This window comes from Bos mutus, chromosome 3 (genome assembly GCF_027580195.1).
Source record: "Bos mutus isolate GX-2022 chromosome 3, NWIPB_WYAK_1.1, whole genome shotgun sequence".
Classification (NCBI taxonomy): domain Eukaryota; kingdom Metazoa; phylum Chordata; class Mammalia; order Artiodactyla; family Bovidae; genus Bos; species Bos mutus.
In genome coordinates, this window is record NC_091619.1 from 103,063,515 (window position 1) to 103,087,149 (window position 23,635).

Below are 23,635 nucleotides of genomic sequence, written 5' to 3' on the forward strand. Positions count from 1 at the left end.
GTTTTTAGATGTGCAAACAGGTTCAGAATAACAGCAGTTTATTAGAACGGTCACTAGGACATGACAGATCCTGATTCAGATTCTGTTTCTGCCCTCAGAAGATGTGAATCCTTGGGCAGGTTCCTGCCTGCACTGGACTTCAACTTCCTTGTATGTAACATGTGACTGATGATACTTTTCAGATGCTGTCTTCCAGGACCTGGTTCAAGATCTGTGTAGTTCTCCATGGCCAACTCATAAGTATCATCGTGTTCAAGGTGTTGTTCTGGTGGGGAATGGAGTAAGATTTGTTCAAGGTAGTTCAGTAAGATATAGGAGTGTGACTCAGACATGGGCTAATTGACAGGTTGGGACACAGGGGTTTGGGTGAGAAGAGAGGAATCCGCATGAAGCCTTCAGTTCTTGGGATCTCTGCAAGTGGACCAGGTACTTGAAAAATATAAAGACAGGTCACTATGCCTCCCCAACCGGGATGTGGTTTTCTCCTGCTCTGTCCCCAAGGGCTTCTTCCTTGTGGGGTTCTCGTTGACAGCATTCAGAGAATTCCATCTTGGCATCCCCACAAGGGATAGGGTCTGTTGTGGCAGAAGGCAGCGGTGGCCCTCCCCTTGCTCTCCCAGGGAAAGCCTGGTAAGGAGGCATAAAGTCTCAGCAGCTTGGCCCATTGGGAAGAACTTGGGCTGGCCGAGGCTCTCTCTACCTGCACATGAGGACCTGGAAGGGAAGGCCTTCAGGAGCCAGGGCTGGTCAGGTCAAGTGCAAAGAGCTGAGCAATGCAGAGAAGGCAGGGGATTCATCCTTTCATCTCTCAGAAGCCTAGTGCTTTTCTGGAGACTGGGTTGCCTGGAATCCTGGCTCACTGGACTCAGTTGCCCTGGGCACTTCCTGTTCAGTCTCTTTCCCTTAAGAACAAGTGACAGTCTCTCTGTAACCTGTGAATGCCTGAGGGGTGAGGTGGTCACTGTGCTGGGGGCTATGGGTGGGATCCAGGCATCTGTGGGGGCTGGAGGTCAGCAGTAGCCAGGTCACCCGGCCACTGGGTCCTCTCTGTGCTTCTGCCCCAACATCCCTCCAGGCAGCTCCCACATTCCCCATTTGTCTTTCTTCCCAACCTCACATCCCATTCTTTCTTCCTAGATCTTCTTTTTTCTTCCATTTGCTCATGTAGTAAATATGCATGGATGGTTCGTCTGTTCCAAACCACGTTCTAGGAGCTAGAAACAGAAAATGAATAATTTCCTGAGCTTCAGGCCTCCAAGTACAGCTAAGAGACATTATGAAAGGACAATGCTGGTTATGCTGGGAGAAGCCCTCAACAATGACAGCAGGACCACAATGATTAGTTCCCACTCCCCTGTCCCCTAGAGACCTGGGCTGTTGTGAATTAGGACAGAGACTGTTGGCTTAATGGAATCTTAGGAGACTTTTTTTTTTTCACTAGAAGATGTCCCCCTTCCCATGGAAGTCAAGGTTGACTAATAAGAGGGAGGCTTTTTACAAAGATTTACTAAGTTCTAGTATGGTACTCAGTCCCCAAGTCTCTTGCTACGGATGCCTTCTGCTTCCAGTGCAACCCCAGAGCTTTCCACATGCAAGTGATGGGAGCAGATGGAGAAAACTTTATCATGAGAGATCGTCTGTGGCTGCCACTTTAGCACTTTATCCTAGGAGGGGTCTTATCCTATCTTATCTGGTGGCTGTAATACATAGGCCATGACTCTATAGTATCTCATTCCAAACCTCAAGAAGCTCAAATTGAGGAGCAAGGGGGGCAGTTTGCATTCTTTACCCTTCCCACTTAGAGAGTGTTCACCGGAACCAGGAGAAGATTCTGGTTAAGAGTTGGCTCTGAAACCAGACTGCCTTGATTCACATCCTGGGTTCATTATACAAATCGTATAATTTGGAATGAATCACTTAGTCTCTCTATGATTTGGTTTTCTTTTCTCTGTAAAAGTGGAGGTACTAGTGCTTACCTCAACGAGTTGTTGGGAGGATTTGATAAAGTTAGTGTAGCAATGCCTGGCACATAGAAAGTGCTCATTAAACATTAGGTATTCTTATTACTGAAAGGCATATTATAAACTCACCCCATTATCCACACTTTATTATAGATATTCCAACTCAATGAGTGGGAGTAAAGTTAACATGAGAGGGAGAAATTTTTTCCAAGATATTAGACCTCTAACTTTATGTCAGAACCTTCTAGGATTACTAGGGTTATAACTTGCCAATAATCACAATGGATTCTGAGAAATAGAGAGAGCATCCAACCAAGGCTTGGGAGATGGAGTGGGTCTGAGAAGGCTTCTTGATGGGATGATAAATGAGTTGAGTCCTAATATGGGAATAAACGTTGGGTGTGTAACAGAGTATGTGTGGGCGGCAAGGATGCAGGGGTTGTGTTCTTCCATGCTTTATAAAGACCTAGGCAAGGGTCTGAAGATGTGATAGAGGCAGAGACATACATGACTCTGGGCATGCTTGTATGGAAAAGAAGTTGTACAGAAAAGATGGGATGAGGGACAGAGTTGGGCGCTGAGGCGAAAGAAGTCTGAAGGGTGTAGGTCATTTAGGAGGGGTTCTATGTGGGTGTCAAACATTATCTGGAATTGGGAACCCTTAAAGGGTTTTAAACAGGAGACAGCTAGGTCAGTGTTATATTTTGAACAATAACTTGAAGTAGTCCATATGAAGAATGTACTAAAGGAAAAGGGTCCAGAGGCAGGGAGACTAAGGAGGGACTTCTGCAGGATTATGGGTGAGAAATGCTGGGCTCCTAAGCCAGGGCAAAGGAAGGGATGGCTTTGAGGGATATGTAGGTGGTCCATTGGTCAGGTGAGGAGCTGGGCCTGGGGATAGTGAGGCCTGGGGATAGTGAAGACTGAGGATGGCCTGATGTCTCCTGTGAGGTTTTATCCTCCCAAAAGGTAACCTCTATAGAAACATACTACAGTGCTTTTATCCATTATACTGTTGATTGAAACTTGGGTAGTTCCCTATCGGGGGCCTTTTTTCTAGTGATTTTGAACATTTCTGTACATGTCTTCTCAAGAATATGGGCTTCCCTGGTGGCTCAGATGGTAAAGAATCTTCCTGCAATACAGGAGACCCAAGTTCAATTCCCTGGGTTGGGATGATCCCCTGCTGAAGCGAATGGCTACCCACTCCAGCATTCTTGCCTGGAGAATTCCATGGACAGAGGAGCCCAGTGGGCTACAGTCCATGGGGTTAGACACAACTGAGGGGCTAACAACTAATATTTTCCTAGAATATATATGTGTGTCTATAAGTATGGAGAAGTATAGTTAGGAATAGAATTGCTAAGCAATATGGAATGCATATGTTCAATTTTAAGAGATACCATCAGATGTTTTCCAGAGGAATAACATTAATAATTTTATATGTTAATTATGTTAATATTATTTTAATTAATATTAATAATTAATAATACAATAATAATACACTCTCATCAGCAGTGTAAGAAAATTCTGGTTACTGTTGCCAACACCATGTATTTTTCATTTTAGCCATTCTAGTGGGTGTATAGTGGTGTTGTGCTGTGGTCTTAATTTGCAATTCCTGGATGACTAATGATGCTGAGTCTCATTTGATAACTGTCTGTTTAGATAGCCTCATTTGTGAAGTGCCTTTTAAAATCTTTTGCTCATTATTATATTTGGTAGCCTTTGTTTATTTTAAAGAATTTTTATTCTGGATATAAATTTTAAGTTCTTAATTTTACTATAATCTGTGTATATAATTGTATATAATGATATATATGAAATTATATGTAATTATCTATAATGTAATTACATAAAATATATAATTTATCATCTTTTTCTCTATGTGCCCTGTTTAAGAAATTTCTGCCTATTGCAAGGTGACATAGATATTTTTCTGCATTTGATTCTAAAGATTTATTATTCTATTTTACCATTTAAAACTATAATATATCAGGATTAATTTTTGAGGTTCAGTTCAGTTCAGTCACTCAGTTGTGTCCAACTCTTTGCGACCCCATGAACCGCAGCACGCCAGGTCTCCCTGTCCATCACCAACTCCTGGAGTTCACCCAAACCCATGTCCATTGAGTCGGTGATGCCATCCAACCATCTCATCCTCTGTCATCCCCTTCTCCTCCTGCCTTCAATCTTTCCCAGCATCAGGCTCTTTTACAATGAGTCAGCTCTTCGCATCAGGTGGCCAAAGTATTGGGGTTTCAGCTTCAACATCAGTCCTTCCAATGAATAGTCAGGACTGATCTCTTTTAGGATGGACTGGTTGGATCTCCTTGCAGTCCAAGGGACTCGCAAGAGTCTTCCCCAACACCACACTTCAAAAGCATCAATTCTTCAGCGCTCAGCTTTCTTTATAGTCCAACTCTCACATCCATACATGACCACTAGAAAAACCATAGCCTTGACTTGACAGACCTTTGTTGACAAAGTAATGTCTCTGCTTTTCAATATGCTATCTAGGTTGTTCATAACTTTCCTTCCAAGTAGTAAGTGTCTTTTAATTTCATGGCTGCAATCATCATCTGCAGTGACTGAAGCAAGTTAGCAGCAGCAGCAGCAGGTTGCTTTTTTGTATATATTAATGTAATCACATAATTTTTCTCTTTTACTTTCATTATCAGATGAATTAAATTATATATCAAATGCTAAACCAACCTTGAATTCTTGTAATAAACCCAATTTGATTGTGATGTTTTATCCTTTTTAATACAGTGCTAAATTAAATTTATTACTATGCTGTTAATGAATTTTGGTGAAGAAAGCTGAGCGCCGAAGAATTGAATTGGAGAAGACTCTTGATAGTCCCTTGGACTGCAAGGAGATCCAACCAGTCCATCCTAAAGGAGATCAGTCCTGGGTGTTCATTGGAAGGACTGATGCTGAAGCTGAAACTCCAATACTTTGACCACCTGATTCGAAGAGTTGACTCATTGGAAAAGACCCTGATGCTGGGAGGGATTGGGGGCAGGAGGAGAAGGGGACGACAGAGGATGAGATGGCATCACCAACTCGATGGACATGAGTTTGGGTAAACTCCGGGAGTTGGTGACGGACAGGGAGGCCTGGTGTGCTGTGATTCATGGGGTCGCAAAGAGTCGGACACGACTGAGTGGCTGAACTGAACTTAACTGAATGAATTTTGGTGGCTTCCCCAGTGGCTCAGAGAGTAAAGAATCTGCCTGCAATGCAGGAGACCTGAGTTTGAGTCCTTGCTTGGGAAGATCCCTGGAGAATGAAATGGCAACCCACTCCAGTATTCTTGCCTGGAAAATCCCATGGACAGAGGAGCCTGGTGGGCTATAGTCCATGGGGTTGCAAAGAGTCAGACGTGATTGAGCGACTAACACACACACACAATGAATTTTGCAGTAATGCCAATGAGAGAAATTAATTTATGAGTTTTCCTTCCTGTAATGTCTTTGTTATATTTTGGTATTAAGATTATGCTGATCTCATAAAGTGAGTTGAGAAACTTTGCCTCTTTTTCTATGCTTTGATAAACTTGTTATGATTGATATTATTCCTCTCTTAAATGTTGGAAAAACTCATCAGTTAATCTGTCTGGGCCTAGAGTTTTCAGTCTAGGAAAGTTTACAGTTACAGATTAAGTGTTTTGGAAAGACGATAGACTCTTCTGAGTTTTAGTTTTCCTTTGTCAGTTTTGGTAATTTGTGTTTTTTAAAACATTTGTCCATTTATTTTAAGTGTCAAATTTGTTGTTATAAAGTTGTTTGTAGTTTTTAAAATTAGCTTTTAAATGACTGTAGGATCTATAGTAATGTTCCCCTTTCATTTCTGATGTTGATGATTTGTGTTTTATTTATTTTTCTTTATCATTCTTGCTAAGGATCTTTATATTATTCCAAAGAATCCACTTTCAGCTCTGTAAATTTTTCTTCACTGTAAGTTTGTTTACCATTTCCTTGTTTTCTGCTCTTATCTTTATTAGTTCCTTCCTTCAACTTCTTTTGGGTTTGATTTGGGGCTCCTTTTCCAGCTTCTTGAGATGAAAGTTTATTTGATTAATTTTTAACCTTTTAAGTGTATTCTAACATATACATTTAAAGCTATAAACTTCCCCCAAGCACTGATAATGTTTTATTTTCATCATCATTTATTTAAATATATAGTAATTTTCATTTTGATTTCTGTTTATTCCATAGCTTATTTAGAAATGTATGCCAACTTCAAAGGAGTCAGGTATTTACCCATTATATTTATTTTGAAATTAATTTGTAACCAATTCCATGGTTTAGAGAGTATATTCTGAATGATTTCCAAGCTTTGGAGTTTTCTGAGCCTACATTTATGATGCACCATACAATCAATTTTGACTAATGTTTCATGAAGCTATGATGTTAGTTTTGGCTAATATTTACATGATACATTTACTTCCTAGTATATCTATAACCTTATATTAAAGTGTGTTTCTTTTCTCCCACCCAGCTTTATTGAGATATAACTGATATAACATTGTGTAAGTTTAAGACAAACAACATGTTGATTTGATATATTCATATATTTCAGAATGAACAGGTAAATTTTTTGTGAATAATGTGTAGGGTGTTTTAAAAACTCAGTTTGAAAATATGCCTTTGATGAAAATACTTAGTCCTTTTGCATTTAAAGTAATTACCTACATAGTTAAGTTCCGTTTATTTCCTACTGACCTGCCTGTTTTACGTCTGATTTTTTTCTCTCTCAATAAAGCACTATTTTGGATTAATGAACATTTTTATAGTTAATTTTCTCCTATTTTATGTTATTGGCTATACATTATTTATTCTTTTATTAATTTTTCCAGATATTATAACATAGATCTCTGACTTATCACAGTCTAATGCAAGTGATTAATTTGACCATTTCTCCAGTTATACTAAATATATAGAGCACTAACTCTATTTATCCCTTCCATTTCTTACACTATTGTTTCCATAATCTTTAGTATTTCATTTGTTTCAAATCCCACAAAACTTTATTATCCATTTATATTCATTATTAATTTATATTTATCCTTTCCTTGAAGGACTTTTCATTTTTTTTTTTCATTTGTGTTTCTGTCACTTTCTTTCTGCCTGAAGAGCTCTCTGTAAATAATCTCACTTTACGTTTGTCTGGAAAGCTTTTATTTCACATTAAATTTTTTTCAAAAAACTGTTTTTGGAAATGGTTTTGAAACATTCAGAAAATCTGAAAGAATACTGCAAAGAAATCCTTTATGTTCCATACCTAGAAATTGAATAATTTTTAGCATTGTTGTTATTGTAATTTCCAGAACTATTTGAGAATAATTTGCAGATATGTTCCTTTACCCTTTTTCTACTTCAGAGAATAGTTCCTAAGATGCAAGAGAATGAGGACATCCTGTTATATTTTTGTTGTTGTTGTTTAGTGGCTAATTTGTGGCCAACTCTGTTGTGACCAAATGGACTATAGCCCACCAGACTACTCTGTCCACGGAATTTCTCAGGCAAGAATACTGGAGTGGGTTGTCATGCCCTTCTCCAGGGGATCTTCCCAACCCAGGGATCGAACCTGAGATTTCTGCAGCTCCTGCATTTCAGGGAGACTTTTTATCACTGAACCACCAGGGAAGCCCATCCTCCTTATATAGTAGTTATCAAATTCAGGAAATTTAACATTTCCTGAATTAATTAATATAACATTAACTTACCTAAACTAATTTAATTTATATTCTATTTTTATCAATTGTCAAACTAATGTAATTCCTCTTCCAGGATTACATCTTGCATTAGATGTTAAGATTTTTTTTAGTCTCCTTCCATCTAGTATAGATTTCTTTGCTTTTCATGTTCTTTCATAATAGCTTTAAAAAAAAAAAAAAAATTCTATTGGAGTATAGTTAACTTACAATGTTGTCTTATCATGGTAGATATTTTTTGAAGATTAGGAACTAATTCTTTTATCATATATTTCGTCAATTTAGGTTTCTTTGGTATTTCCTCATGATTAGATTCAGGTTTTACTTTTTTGGCTTAAATCCATGGTCCCCAACCTTTTTTTTTTTTGGCATCAGAATCCAGTTTTGTGGAAGACAATTTTTCCATGGGCTGGGGGTGGGGGATAATTTGGGGAAGATTCCCGTAAGGAGCGTATAACCTAGATCCCTTCCATGCACAGTTCACAGTAGGATTTGTGCTCCTATGAGAATTTAGTGACACCGTTGATCTGATAAGAAGTGGAGCTCAGGTGGTAATGCCAGTGATGGGCAGCGACTGTGCATATAGATGAAGCTTCACTTGCTGGCCCACCACTCTCCTCCTGCTGTGTGGAATGGTTCCTGCTGCTACTGCTAAGTCACTTCAGTCGTGTCCGACTCTGTGCGACCCCATAGACGGCAGCCCACCAGGCTCCTCCGTCCCTGGGATTCTCCAGGCAAGAACACTGGAGTGGGTTGCCATTTCCTTCTCCAATGCATGAAAGTGAAAGTGAAAGTGAAGTCGCTCAGTCGTGTCCGACTCTGTGCGACTCCATGGACTGCAGCCTACCAGGCTCTTCTGTCCATGGGATTTTCCAGGCAAGAGTACTGGAGTGAGGTGCCATTTGCCTTCTCCTGAATAGTTCCTATCAGGCCACAAACAGGTATCAGTCTGGGACCTGGGGTTGGGGACCCCTGGCTTGGGTAATATATAGATGATGTATTGTTAGGATTTCACATATGGAGACACATTGTATCTATCTGATTCTTTTTGGTGGTATCAGCTGTAATCACTCAGCTAAGATATTGTCCAGTTTTTCCACTGATAGCTATCGCTTTTTACTTTTGTAATTAAGAACTACTGTATAGCTAGTTAGCTTATAGCTCTGTATTATTTTGTTCCTTATCAATCTCATTCCCCATAGATTTAGCATATGTATCAATTAAGATCCTTGCAGGAGACACATCACATCAGTAATGTGAACAGGGAAAATTTAATACACAGAATTTTAATTAGTAAAAGGTAGATAACTGATAAAAGGGATAACTCTAAGGGAACCAGGGATAGCATTTGAAAAAAAAAAAAAGCAGCTACTACCTTATGGCTGAGGAATAGCATAAAGGGACTAAAGATTTAAGAAGCGCTTTCTTCTTCCTCTTGTTCCTGACAGCCCTCCTTTTCCCGTAAAAATTAAGACTAAGGTCAGACTTTTTCTTTTTCTTTTTTTTCTTTTGTCTTTTTAAATTAATTTTTTTTAAATTAGAGAATGGTTCTTTTACACTGATTCAGCTATATGTATACATCTATCCCTTCTTTTTTCATTTCCTTCCCATTTAGGTCACCAGAGAGCATTGACTAGAGTTCCCTGAGCTAATACAGTAGGTTCTTATTAGTTATATGTTTTACACATATGTGAATTCCAGTCTCCCAGTTCATCCTATCCATCCCTTCCCTCTTAGTGTCCAAGAACTTGTTCTCTACATCTTTGTCTCTATTTCTGCTTTGCAAATCAGTTCATCTGTATCACTTTTCTAGATTCCACATATAAGTGATTTATATGGTATTTGTTTTTCTCTTTCTGATTTCCTTCACTCTGTGTGACAGTTTTTAGGTCCATCCATGTCTCTGTAAGTGGCACAACTCTGTTTCTTTTTACAGCTGAGTAATATTCTGTTGTATGTATGTACCACATCTTTTTATTCATTTCTCTGTGGATGGATGTCTAGGTTGCTTTCATGTCCTGGCTATTGTAAGTAGTACTGCAGTGAACACGGGGATGTGAACATGGAGATGAACAAAGGACATCTGTCTTTTTGAATTCTGTTTTTCTCAGTATATATATCCAGGAGTGGATATTCCTGGGGATATGGTAGTTTTATTTTCATCAGTAGATTTTTAAGGAACCACCATGCTGTTCTTCATAGTGGATGTATCTATTTACGTTGATCTCAGACTTTTTCAAAGAGAGTGTGACTGCCACAGGGATACACAGTCAGCTGCTGGGGGTGGGAGTGGAGCCACATACTAGAGTTTGCATAGAAGTGGCCCCTAGGTGGAGAGGGTATGTGTGACTGAGTATGTGACTGCAGTTGGTCCACACCAACCCACTGGCTCTCCACCTATGTAATCAGGAACAGAGGACTGAAGAACCACCTTAAGTACATGCCTTCTTCCATCATCACATGCCCCTCTATCGTCCTCTACTGGTAATGCCTCCCATATTCAGCTGCCAAAACTGATGTTACAGGGTGAGGAGAGGCTTGTAACACATCCAGACAAATGATCTGGAAGAAGGAGAAGGAAGAAGATAAGGCCACCTCTACAGGTTTGGCGGCTAGAGCAGATGTGGTGTAAATTGTTGCTAGACATTCGAGTCACTAGTTTGTCCACTGAGAGGTGGGGAGTAAGACTGGAGAGATGGCAAATGAGCATTTTACTGCTCTCTAGTGCATTGGATGAGATGCTTTGGGCTTCCCTGGTGGCTCAGATGATAAAGAATGTGGGAGACCTGAGTTAAATCCCTGGGTCAGGAAGATCCCCTGGAGAAGGGAGTGGCAACCCACTCCTGTATTCTTGCCTGGAGAATTCCATGGACAGAGGAGCCTGGTGGCTACAGTCCATGGGGTTGCAAAGAGTCAGATACAACTGGATGACTGGCACTTTTTAAAAGCATTTTTTACATGAGATGCTTCATATGGATCGCCCCAACTCCTCTTAAAAACCCTGAGAGATGAATGTTACTGCTAAGTTGCTTCAGTCGTGTCCGACTCTGTGTGACCCCATAGACGGCAGCCCACCAGGCTCTCCCATCCCTGGGATTCTCCAGCCAAGAACATTGGAGTGGGTTGCCATTTCCTTCTCCAATGCATGAAAGTCAAAAGTGAAACTGAAGTCGCTCAGTCGTGCCCGACTCTTCGTGACCTCATGGACTGCAGCCTACCAGGCTCCTCCACCCATGGGATTTTCTAGGCAAGAGTACTGGAGTGGGTTGCCATTGAGGTGAGTGTTACTAGCCACATTTTACAGATGAGGAGACTGAGGCTCAGAGAGGTTAGGTAAGTGCAAGGCACTAGGTGAGTAATGGGATCAGAATTAAAAATCATAGCTGGTCTGCCTCCAGTTCTTACTAGACTATTACATTTTAGATGACATTTAAATGAATGTGATTGTCTTATAGCCCTACCATGTGGATGCCTCTGGGACAGAACCAGAGCTGGGTTTCTGAATTTATCCTGCGTGGCTTCTCCAGTGACCCCACGACCAACAGGACCCTCTTCAGTGCCTTCCTTCTTCTTTTCCTGAGCTCAGTCCTTGGCAATGGGCTCATCATCACCCTGATATGCCTGAATACACATCTCCACACTCCCATGTACTTCTTCCTCTGTATCCTCTCCCTGCTGGATATGGGCTGTGTCACCACCACTGTGCCCCAGATGCTGGTGCATCTTCTTTCTCGATCTCAGACCATCTCCTTTGCTGGTTGTTGGCTACAAATGTGCATCTTTGGTGCTGTGGGCCTGACTGAGTGTTTTTTCCTTGTAGTCATGGCCTTTGACTGGTACATGGCCATCTGCTATCCACTGCGTTATACTGTCATCCTCAGCTGGGGCCTGTGCACATGACTGTCAGCTGGGACCTAGGTCTGTGGTTTCTTCTTCTCTCTGATCCACACTTTTTCCATGAGGCTGCCATACTCTGAGCCCAACATGGTCAACCACTACTTCTGTGAAGGCCCCTCAGTATAAAACTTGGCTTGCATGGATACCCATGTCATTGAGATGGTTGACCTCGTCATCAGTGTCTTCATGGCTGTTGCTCCACTGTCGCTCATTGTGGCTTCCTACATCCATATTGCCAGGCCATCCTCAAGTTCAAGTCCATGCAGGCCTGCTGCAAGGCTTTCTCCACCTGTGCTTCCCACCTGACTGTGATCACATTCTTCTATGCTCCAGCCATCTACCTCTACATGAGGCCCAATTCAAGTTATTCCTCTGAGCAAGACAAGCTGATTTCACTCTTTATAATACTTTCACTTCCCTGTTTAATCCTGTGGTCTACAGTCTGAGGAACAAGGACTCAAAGTGATGAGGGGGTGTAGACTGGCCTGGTGAATTGAGAAACAGGAGGAGTCTAGAGTAAAGTGTTCAATGATGAGAAAGGAACAGCATCTATAACATATGAAAATAACATTATTCAATAAAACCAACATAGTACTTGGTCAATGGAACATGTGGAACGTGAAACCAAGAACAGCTGTCTTGATCAACTTTCAACATTGTGATGCAGTTAACAAAAACTCCATAATCTCATGGGATTACACAGTAAAAATCCATATTTTTGTCATGTTCCAAGTCAGTTGCAAGTAGACTGTGGCCTTCTGCCATGGGACCCTTGGATACAGCCTGAAGGAGGAGGCCCTATCTGGAACATGCGAGACTTATGACAGAGAGAAAGGAACAATGGCTGAAATACATGACGACTCTTACAGTTTCTCCTCAGAAGTAACACACGTCTCTTTGCTGACATCCTATTGACCAAAGCAAGTCCTATGTGTAGGCCTTCTGAAAAAAGGGCAAGAAGTATTTTCTTCCCACAGAAAAATAATGCAAGTCACATGGCATGGGGATGGATGTGTATTCCCTCTACAGTGAGAGGAGCAAATACTAAGGGTGATAATGTAATCTACAACGGAGGCACTGGGACCAATAGTATGCATGTAACTACCGTGAAGCATGGTACCCGAAAGTGATGTGGTGTATGGACATAGAAGAATGTCTAGTAGTAGGCAATCATAGTAGTACAGGAAAATAATAAATATATGCAGCCAACATTGAAAATTAAGCCGATGGTATACAGAGCCAGTGTAACCCATGGACCTGGCCTGATGCATGGAAGCAATATGGTTTATGGGATTGATACCTTGTACTCTGCATCATCGGTGGAAAGAACCAAACTTGACATTAATTGACCTGGGTTCTAGTCCCAACCTTGCTAACTGGTTATGTCACTTTGGGCCATTTACTTCCTTTCTCTGGATCTCACCTTACTCATAAATAGAATGAACACCTCAAATTGAAAGGTCTCTAAGACCTCTGTCTCCAAAATTCTATGTCACAGTAGGTGAAATGCATGAAACCAAATGCAGTAAACTAGTGTATCTTCTGTGAACCGTAGGGTGAATTAAAACATCACAGAAGAATGAAAGTCATTGCAGGTACAGTCCATTTTAAGCAGTGCCTCTGATTCTTTCAAGGGATCTAAATGACATAAGACATTCTATAAGAACTCTGGCACAAGCCTCAGAGTTAGCATGGGAATCCAGCTTTCTTTCAGGCCTCATTGATGGCCCAGAAGTCTTAGGGATGAGAGATGTAACAGGACAGGGCTAAGTACGGGCTTGTGTAGATGAGTACTGGCACCAATCGTGTGGCAAAGTTCCAGGCAGCATTTCCAGAATATTTCAGGCAGAAAGTGAAGGGTCCCATGGGCTGTTGTAGTGTTCCTGCCTTCTAGGAAGAGGGTAGGAAGCTATGTAGCTGGTGGAAGGGACTTAAAACTTTTGAGAACTTTCTGTTTCTGGCTTTGTGGGGAAGGGGTTGCCTGGATACTGTGGAAAAGGTCTTATTGGCTCTTGGAGTTCCTTCCAGAAGGTGTGGAGTCTACCTGGTGGCTCTGCTACAACTAGAGTCAATAATCAGGGTAGTGAAGAGTGAGTCTTGTGGGTGAAGTGATGAGGTTTTGTTTGTCTCTCTACTTGGATAGATAGTAACAGAGTTTGTAATTCAAGATGATAATAGATTTTTAAAAAATTAATTTATTTATTTTAATTGGAGGCTAATTAATTTACAATATTGTAGTGGTTTTTGCCATACATTGACATGAATCAGCCATAGGTGTACATGTGTTCCCCATCCTGAACCCCTCCCCCTTCCCTCCCCATCCTATCCCTCAGGGTCATCCCAGTGCACTGGCCCTGAGTGCCCTGTCTCATACATTGAACCTGGACTGGTCATCTATTTCACATATGGTAATATACATGTTTCAATGCTATTCTCTCAAATCATCATAACCTCGTCTTCTCTCACAGAGTCCAAAAGTCTGTTCTTTACATCTGTGTCTCTTTTGCTGTCTCCCATATAGGGTCATTGTTACCATCTTTCTAAACTCCATATATAAGTGTTAATATACTGTATTGGTGTTTTTCTTTCTGACTTACTGCACTCTGTATAATAGGCTCCAGTTTCATCCACCTCATTAGAACGGATTCAAATATATTCTTTTTAATAGCTGAGTAATATTCCATTGTGTATATGTACCACAGCTTTCTTATCCATTCATCTTCTGATGGACACCTAGGTTGCTTCCATGTCCTGGCTATTATAAACAGTGCTGCGATGAACACTGGGGTACATCTGTCTCTTTCAATTCTGGTTTCCTTGGTGTGTATGCCCAGCAGTGGGATTGCTGGGTTGTATGGGAGTTCTATTTACAGTTCTTTAAGGAATAGGCAATGGCACCCCACTCCAGTACTTTTGCCTAGAAAATCCCATGGACAGAGGAGCCTGGTAGGCTGCAGTCCATGGGGTCGCTAAGAGTCGGACACGACTGAGCGACTTCACTTTCACTTTTCACTTTCATGCATTGGAGAAGGAAATGGCAACCCACTCCAGTGTTCTTGCCTGGAGAATCCCAGGGACGGGGGAGCCTGGCGGGCTGCCTTCTGTGGGATCGCACAGTCAGACACAACTGAAGCGACTTAGTAGTAGTAGTACTAGTAGTAGTAAGGAATCTCACACTCTTCTCCATGGTGGCTGTACTAGTTTGCATTCCCACCAACAGTGTAAGAGGGTTCCCTTTTCTCCACACCCTCTCCAGCATTTATTGCTTGCAGACTTTTGGACTGCAGCCATTATGACAGTCATTGTGGTTGAATGACAGACCTCATTGTGGTTTTGATTTGCATTTCTCTGATAATGAGTGATGTTGAGCATCTTTTCATGTGTTTGTTAGCCATCTGTATGTCTTCTTTGGAGAAATGTCTATTTAGTTCTTTGGCCCATTTTTTGATTGGGTTGTTTATTTTTCTGGAATTGAGCTGCATGAGCTGTTTGTATATTTTTGAGATTAATTGTCAGTTGCTTCGTTTGCTATTATTTTCTCCCATTCTGAAGGCTGTCTTTTCACCTTGCTTAGAGTTTCCTTCGTTGTGCAAAAGCTTTTATGTTTAATTAGGTCCCATTTGTTTATTTTTGCTTTTATTTCCATTACTCTGGGAGGTGGGTCATAGAGGATCCTGCAGTGATTTATGTCAGAAAGTGTTTTACCTATGTTCTCCTCTAGGAGTTTTATAGTTTCTGGTCTTACATTTAGATCTTTAATACATTTTGAGTTTATTTTTGTGTATGGTGTTAGAAAGTGTTCTAGTTTCATTCTTTTACAAGTGGTTGGTCAGTTTTCCCAGCACCACTTGTTAAAGAGATTGCCTTTTCTCCACTGTATTCTTCCTTCCTTTGTCACAGATAAGGTGTCCATAGGTGCATGGATTTATCTCTGGGCTTTCTATTTTGTTCCATTGATCTATATTTCTGTCTTTGTGCCAATACCATACTGCCTTGATGGCTGTAGCTTTGTAGTATAGTCTGAAGTCAGGCAGGTTGATTCCTCCAGTTCCACTCTTCTTTCTCAAGATTGCTTTGGCTAGTCAAGGTTTTTTGTATTTCCATCCAAATTGTGAAATTATTTGTTCTAGTTCTCTGAAAAATACCATTGGTAGCTTTATAGGGATTGCATTGAATCTGTAGATTGTTTTGGGGAGTATACTCATCTTCACTATGTTGGTTCTTCTGATCCATGAACATGGTATATTTCTCCATTTATTTGTGTCATCTTTGATTAATGTAGAAAACTATAAAACACTGATAATAGATTTTATCTTAAAGATAGAAAACTTCTATTTTTAAGAACCTGGGATGAAAAAAAAAAAAAGAACCTGGGATGAGGACTGGGGTGGAGGAGAAAAGGTGCCACAGTGTTTTCAGGAGAATGGCTTGGGAGTACCAATGAGGGGACTGGAGTGAAGAGGAACAGTTAGTGGGGAGACCTTCGGCATAATTTCTGAAGGTGCTAGACTTGATGGTGGCAGTTAATAGGGACATGCTGAATGATGTGATGAGGAAAGAAGCAAGAGCACATGATGGTTTGGGTGTGTTGGTGAAAAGGGAGAAATAAAAAACTATCAGGGTTTTAAGCCAGCTTCACCACTATCTCTACTTCCCTATAATTCACTGATGGGAGCCATTGATTGTCAGCTGTCATCACTGATCCCTGGCACTGGTGACAGGAAGTCACAGCCCCATCCTCATGGAATTTGTAGTCCCCAAACCAGCGGTTCTTAGGAATTGTATAGGTACTTAGGAGTGGGGTTTTAAAATATTGTTAATTAATTCTGTTTTAATTTGGTCTCTATGAGGGTTGTTGTTTTTTTGTTTTATTTATTTATTTTACTTGTCCTCCTATTTCCTTGAACAAAGAAAATAGCAGAGAGTTGTCACAGCCCCTGTCTAGTAAGACTCAGGTCATCTATTTGGGGGAAATATTTTGCTGGTAGACTGAAACATCAGCTTCTTTAATTCTTTGCCCCTTTGATCCATTTCTGCACTAATGATCTCACAGCTTCTGTTTGGGCAGATTGGTAAACTACCACTTATCAGCTGTGCGCTCCTGTGCAAGAAACATAAGTCCCCCAACTCTGCTTTCTCTGTTTGCTGATCCCTATGCAAATAAAATTGCAAACTTAGAGGGAATGGATGTTTTTCTAGGAAAATGTAGATTACTAAAATTAAAACTTTTAAAAGATAGAAAGTGTTAACAGACTGATGCATAGGAAAATGAGAAAACCAGAGAAAGCTATTAAATAACTACCTCACTACAAGATTCAAAGAAATCTGGCAAGAAAGTTTGGGGAGAGGGGAGATGTATGTGGATGGACTTCCTCAGAGTGGACACAGACTGTGTCACACATGCATATTCATAAAAAAGTATCAATTGCAGAGGAGACAAATCAGGTGGAACAAAATGACACACTCTGTGGATGTCAGTCAGGTTTACCCCCCAGACCTTTGTTCAGTAAACACATGAGCAAAGTGCCCATGTTACCAGCATAGAGGCTGTCCACATGGGCTCAAAACGGACTTCCCCTTTCCACAGCTGACCTGGCTACCACTACTAACGAGTGCTTCATGGGCAAAGAGCAGAGGTCAACTCTATGACACCATTCTCCAGGAGAGCAGGCTGCCACCTGTGGCAGTATGATACACTGAATCTCTTACACCATGGAGGGGACAATGATCTGTCTTCATAGGAACATAAGCAGATTCTAGATACAGATTTTCTTCCCCTGCCCATAAAGCTTTTGCTAGCATCATGATCTTTGATTTCAGAGCATGCCTAATCCCACCATCAGGGCATCCCCACAGCATTGTATTTGATCAAGAAACTCATTTTACATCTATGGGCTCATAATTATAGAATCAATAGTTTTACTTAACCTCCAAAACTTAGGATCAGTTCAGTTCAGTTCAGTCGCTCAGTCGTGTCTGACTCTTTGTGACTCCATGAACCACAGCACGCCAGGTCTCCCTCTCCATCACCAACTCCCGGAGTCTACCCAAACACCTGTCCATTGAGTTGGTGATGCCATCCAACCATCTCATCCTCTGTCATCCCCTCTCCTTCTGCCCTCAATCTTTCCCAGGATCGGGGTCTTTTCCAATGAGTCAGCTCTTCTCATCAGGTGGCCAAAATATTGGAGTTTCAGCTTCAGCATCAGTCCTTGCAGTGAATACCCAGGACTGATCTCCTTTAGGATGGACTGATGGACTCCTTGCAATCCAAAGGACTCTCAAGAGTCTTCTCCAACACCACAGTTCAAAAGCATAAATTCTTTGGTCCTTAGCTTTCTTTATAGTTTAACTCTCACATCCATACATGACCACTGGAAAAACCATAGCCTTGACTAGACGGACCTTTGTTGGCAAAGTAATATCTCTGCTTTTTAATATGCTGTCTAGGTTGGTCATAACTTTCCTTCTAAGAAGTAAGCGTCTTTTAATTTCATGGCTGCAGTCACCACCTGCAGTGATTTGGAGCCCCCAAAAATAAAGTCTGACACTGTTTCCACTGTTTCCCCATTTATTTGCCATGAAGTGGTGGAACCAGATGCCACAATCTTAGTTTTCTGAATGTTGAGCTTTAAACCAACTTTTTCACTCTCCTCTTTCACTTTCATCAAGAGGTTCTTTAGCTCCTCTTAACTTTCTGCCATAAGGGAGGTGTCATCTGCATCTCTGAGGTTATTCATATTTCTCCTGGCAATCGTGATTCCAGCTTGTGCTTCTTCCAGCCCAGTGTTTCTCATGATGTACTCTGCATATAAGTTAAATAAGCAGGGTGATAATATATAGCCTTGATGTACTCCTTTTCCTATTTGAAACCAGTTTCTTGTTCTACATCCAGTACTAACTGTTGCTTCTTGACCTGCATACAGATTTCTCAAGAGGCAGGCCAGGTAGTCTGGCATTCCCATCTCTTTCAGAATTTTCCACAGTTTATTGTGATCCACACAGTCAAAGGCTTTGGCATAGTCAATAGAGCAGAAATAGATGTTTTTCTGGAACTCTCTTGTTTTTTGATGATCCAGCAGATGTTGGCAGCTTGATTTCTGGTTCCTCTGCCTTTTCTAAAACCAGCTTGAACATCTGGAAGTTCATGGTTCATGTATTGCTGAAGCCTGGCATGGAGAATTTTGAGCATTACTTCACTACCATGTGAGATGAGTGAAATTGTACAGTAGTTTGAGCATTCTTTGGCATTGCCTTTCTTTGGGATTGGAATGAAAACTGAACTTTTCCAGTCCTGTGGCCACTGCTGAGTTTTCCAACTTTGCTGATATATTGAGTGCAGCACTTTCACAGCATCATCTTCTAGGGTTTGAAATAGCTCAACTGGGATTCCATCACCTCCACTAGCTTTGTTCGTAGTGATGCTTCCTAAGGCCCACTTGACTTCACATTCAAGGATGTCTGGCTCTAGGTGAGTGATCACACCATCATGGTTATCTGGGTCATGAAGATCTTTTTTGTACACTTAGGATCAGATCAGATCAGATCAGTCGCTCAGTCGTGTCCAACTCTTTGTGACCCCATGAATTGCAGCATGCCAGGCCTCCCTGTCCATCACCAGCTCCCGGAGTTCACTGAGACTCATGTCCATCGAGTCAGTGATGCCATCCAGCCATCTCATTCTCTGTCGTCCCCTTCTCCTCCTGCCCCCAATCCCTCCCAGCATCAGAGTCTTTTCCTATGAGTCAACTCTTCGCATGAGGTAGCCAAAGTACTGGAGTTTCAGCTTTAGCATCATTCCTTCCAAAGAAATCCCAGGGCTGATCTCCTTCACAATGGACTGGTTGGATCTCCTTGCAGTCCAAGGGACTCTCAAGAGTCTTCTCCAACACCACAGTTCAAAAGCATCAATTCTTGGTGCTCAGCCTTCTTCACAGTCCAACTCTCACATCCATACATGACCACTGGAAAAACCATAGCCTTGACTAGACGAACCTTTGTTGGCAAAGTTATGTCTCTGCTTTTGAATATGCTATCTAGGTTGGTCATAACTTTCCTTCCAAGGAGTAAGCGTCTTTTAATTTCATGGCTGCAGTCACCATCTGCAGTGATTTTGGAGCCCAAAAAAATAAAGTCTGACACTGTTTCCACTGTTTCCCCATCTATTTCCCATGAAGTGATGGGACCGGATGCCATGATCTTCGTTTTCTGAATGTTGAGCTTTAAGCCAACTTTTTCACTCTCCACTTTCACTTTCATCAAGAGGCTTTTTAGTTCCTCTTCACTTTCTGCCATAAGGGTGGTGTCATCTGCATATCTGAGGTTATTGATATTTCTGCGGCAATCTTGATTCCAGTTTGTGTTTCTTCCAGTCAAGCGTTTCTCATGATGTACTCTGCATATAAGTTCAATAAACAGGGTGACAATATACAGCCTTGATGAACTCCTTTTCCTATTTGGAACCAGTCTGTTGTTCCATGTCCAGTTCTAACTGTTGCTTCCTGACCTGCATACAAATTTCTCAAGAGGCAGATCAGGTGGTCTGATATTCCCATCTCTTTCAGAATTTTCCACAGTTTATTGTGATCCACACAGTCAAAGGCTTTGGCATAGTCAATAAAGCAGAAATAGATGTTTTTCTGGAACTCTCTTGCTTTTTCTATGATCCAGCAGATGTTGGCAATTTGATCTCTGGTTCCTCTGCCTTTTCTAAAACCAGCTTGAACATCAGGAAGTTCACGGTTCACATATTGCTGAAGCCTGGCTTGGAGAATTTTGAGCATTACTTTACTAGCGTGTGAGATGAGTGCAATTGTGTGGTAGTTTGAGCATTCTTTGGAATTGCTTAGGATAAGGTGACCTAATTGAAAAGTGGAATGGCTTATTAAGACTCAGTTATTGTTACACGTCAGTAAAAATTCCTTGAAAGAATAGGGCCTATCTTACATATGTCTTTAAAGTGAACATGATGCTAAGTTTATGCTTTGAGAGAGACTATATGGCGCTGTTTCCTCCCATCCAAGAATGCGTAAATATGGGAATCAAGCAGTGAAATGGAAGTGGAATCTGTGACACTTATACCCAGTAACTCACTCACAGAATATTTTTTCCCTATTTTAGGAACTCTGAAATCTGCTAGCTTGGAGATCTTAGTGTCCCAGTAGAGAGTTTTTCCACTGGTGGTTAAATCAATGTTCCCAGTGAAGTTGAAGATGAGAAGTCATCTCTAGATGGATATAAATGGGTTATTGTAAGTAAAGCACATAAGAAACAAAACCTATAAGGTTTTGCTATTATTATAATAATTTCTGGAGAAGGAAATGACAACCCATTCTAGTATTCTTGCCTGGAGAATCCCATGGACAGAGGAGCTTGGCAGCTCCAATACATAGGATCACAAAGAGTTGAACACAACTGAAGTGACTTAGCATGTGTGCACCCATAATCATTATCACCTCTGTTGCTATTGTTTTGTTGTTTTTTCTTTACCATTATTATTACTATCCCATTACCTTATCTGCACTTTGTGTACTTTCATTGGCTCAAACAAGATTTACAGCATTGAGGGATACAAACACCCAGGGATGAAATGTTGAGGGCATGCACGATGAGATGGACAGGTGGACAGTTCTTCTTCAGACTCCTAGAGAATGAAGCAGGGGAAGGAGCCTGTGGTCAATTGAATGGGTCTCTGACTGGGAAAAAGGACTTCTAGGTCGGAATCACCTACACTAACTCCTGTAGGGCGATGACTTTGCTTCTCTGAGCTGTAGTTTTCATGGCTGTAAAAGAGAGTAAGGAACTGGACATGTTGGCTTTGAAGCCCCTTTATCCCTTAGAGAGCACTAAATGACCAAAACCTGTATCGCTGACTCCCTCAGTACATGGCCCATCACAAGTGCTCAGTGAATCAACATCATTGTCATCATCTATAAACCAGGACCATGACACTGCCCTCCCATAAGACCTCCGTCCCAGGAGTACTGGGAGGACCTGGTGAGAAAAGTCACGTGAAAGTGCTTTGTGCATGGGGCTGTCCTAGAGGACCATTGAGATGCTCTTGACCATTATTACCATCACCACCTCCTGCCATTTCCCTCAGGTCCATCCCCAGACATAAAATCAGAAAACTTTCTGGGGCACCTGTCTTAGCAAACAAGAGATAATTGCCAGAGTCCTTCCCAGAGGTATTCTCAACCTCCGCAGAGAGTCCCCCATTGTTAGGACTGCCGCAGCCCTAGCTTTTTCCCTCTTGCCAGCCCACCCTCATCTGCTTGAGGCCTGCAGGCCCACCTGGCTCAGAATTCAGCATGCAGAGTCCAGTCTTCATCCTCCTACCAATGCCCCAGCTGGCCCAACCCTGCTGGTGATCAGAACCAGCTCTGGGACAGCAGGAAGAAATTCAATTAGAGTTCAGGTAGAGTTGTTATTCTGGTCAGTAACAGAGGAAGATTTTGATTTGCTCAGAATCTCCCACCATAAAGAATAAGAGTATGACTCAGCCATGTTCTAATTGACACATTGGGGCACAGGGGTTTGGGAGTAAGAAGAGAATCAACATGAGGCTTTTAGTTCTTGACATTTCTGCAAGAAGACCAGGTATAATTTCCTCTCCCCTGGACTGGTCATATTCCTCAGAAAGCTGGAAAAAGAAAGGACAGGTCACTGTGTCTCCCCAGCGGGGTGGGTTTTCTCCTGCTCTAACCCTAAAGGACTCTTTCTTGTGGGGTTCTTGTTGACAACATTTGGAGAATTCCATCTTGGCATCCCCACCAGGGACAGAGACAGTGGCAGGAAGCAGGAAGATGGCCCTCCCCTCCGTCTCCCAGAAAAGCCTGGTAAGGAGGCAGGACATAAAGCCTCAACAGCTTGGTCCATTGAGAGAAGCATGGATGGGCCAAGCCTCCCTCCATCTAACCCTGAGGACCTGATAGGAAAGGCCTTCAGGAGCCAGGGTTGGCCGGGTCAAGTGCAAAGAGCTGAATCATAGAGAGAAGCCAGGGGGTTCATCCTTCCACCTCTCAGAAGCCTAGTGTTTTTCTGGAGACTGGGTTGCCTGGAATCCTGCCTCACTGGACTCAGTTGCCCTGGGTGCTTCCTGTTGAGTCTCTTCCTCTTCAGGACAAGTAACAGTCTCTCTGTGATGTGTGAATGAGTGAGGGGTGAGGTAGTCACTGGGCTGGGGCTATGGGTATGATCCAGACATCTGTGGGCCTGGGGTTCAGAGGTAGCCAGGTCACTCAGTCACTGGGTCCTCTCCATGCTTGTTCCCCAACATCCCTCTAGCCCCCTCCCTTGTTCCTCATTCTTCTTTCCTCCCCACTTCACATCTCAGTCCCCTCCCCATTCTTTCTTCCTAGGCCTCTTCCTTTTCCCATTTGTTCATTTAGGAACTATATATGGACAGGTCCTCTTGCCAAGCCAAGTTCTAGGAGTTAGATGCAGAAAATGAATTTCTTGAGCTTCAGATCTCCAAGTCCAGATATGAGACATTATGAAAGGACAATGATGGTTATACTGGGAGAAGCCTTCACCAGTGACATCAGCGACCACAATGATTAGTTCCCACTCCCCTCTTCACTAGAGACCTGGGCTTTTGTGAATTAGGACAGAGACTGTTGGCTTAATGGAATCTTAGGAGACTTTTAATTTTCACTAAATGACTGTCCCCATTCCCTTTGGAAATCAAGGTTGACTAAGAGAGGGGATTTGACAAAGATTTACTAAGTTCTAGTATGGTAATCAGTTCCCAAGTCTCTTGCTATGGATGCCTTCTGCTTCCAGTACAACCCCATGGTTTCCCACCTCCAAGTGATGGGAGCAGATGGAGGACACTATCATGAGAGATAGTCTGTGGCTGCCACTTTATTCCCTTATCCTAGGAGAGATCTGATTCTTTCTTATCTGGTGGCTGTAACATGTAGGCCATGATTCTAAAGTACCTTGTGCCAAGCCTCAAGAAGCTCAAATTGAGGAGCAAATGGGGGCACTTTGCATTCTTTGGCCCTCCTGCTTAGAGCCTGTTCACCTCCAGCAGGAGAAATTAACAATTAAG

General features: G+C 41.8%; 1 protein-coding gene across 36 annotated transcripts in view; it reads left to right on the forward strand.

The window, feature by feature from the left end:
- The window catches only part of LOC102286905 (olfactory receptor 2A12), a 151,219-nt gene that overhangs the window by 31,379 nt on the left and 96,205 nt on the right, over positions 1-23,635 (forward strand). For 4 of the 36 annotated variants that reach the window (XR_011463734.1, XM_070368296.1, XM_070368298.1 and 1 more), the window contains one exon: positions 183-257. The exons of 29 other annotated variants lie outside the window; for them this stretch is intronic. The gene's annotated coding sequence lies outside the window, so the exon portion shown is untranslated. Of the gene's footprint in view, positions 1-182; positions 269-23,635 lie in introns of all 36 variants that reach the window. 3 more of the 36 variants (XR_011463737.1, XM_070368297.1, XM_070368300.1) reach the window with 1 other exon arrangement.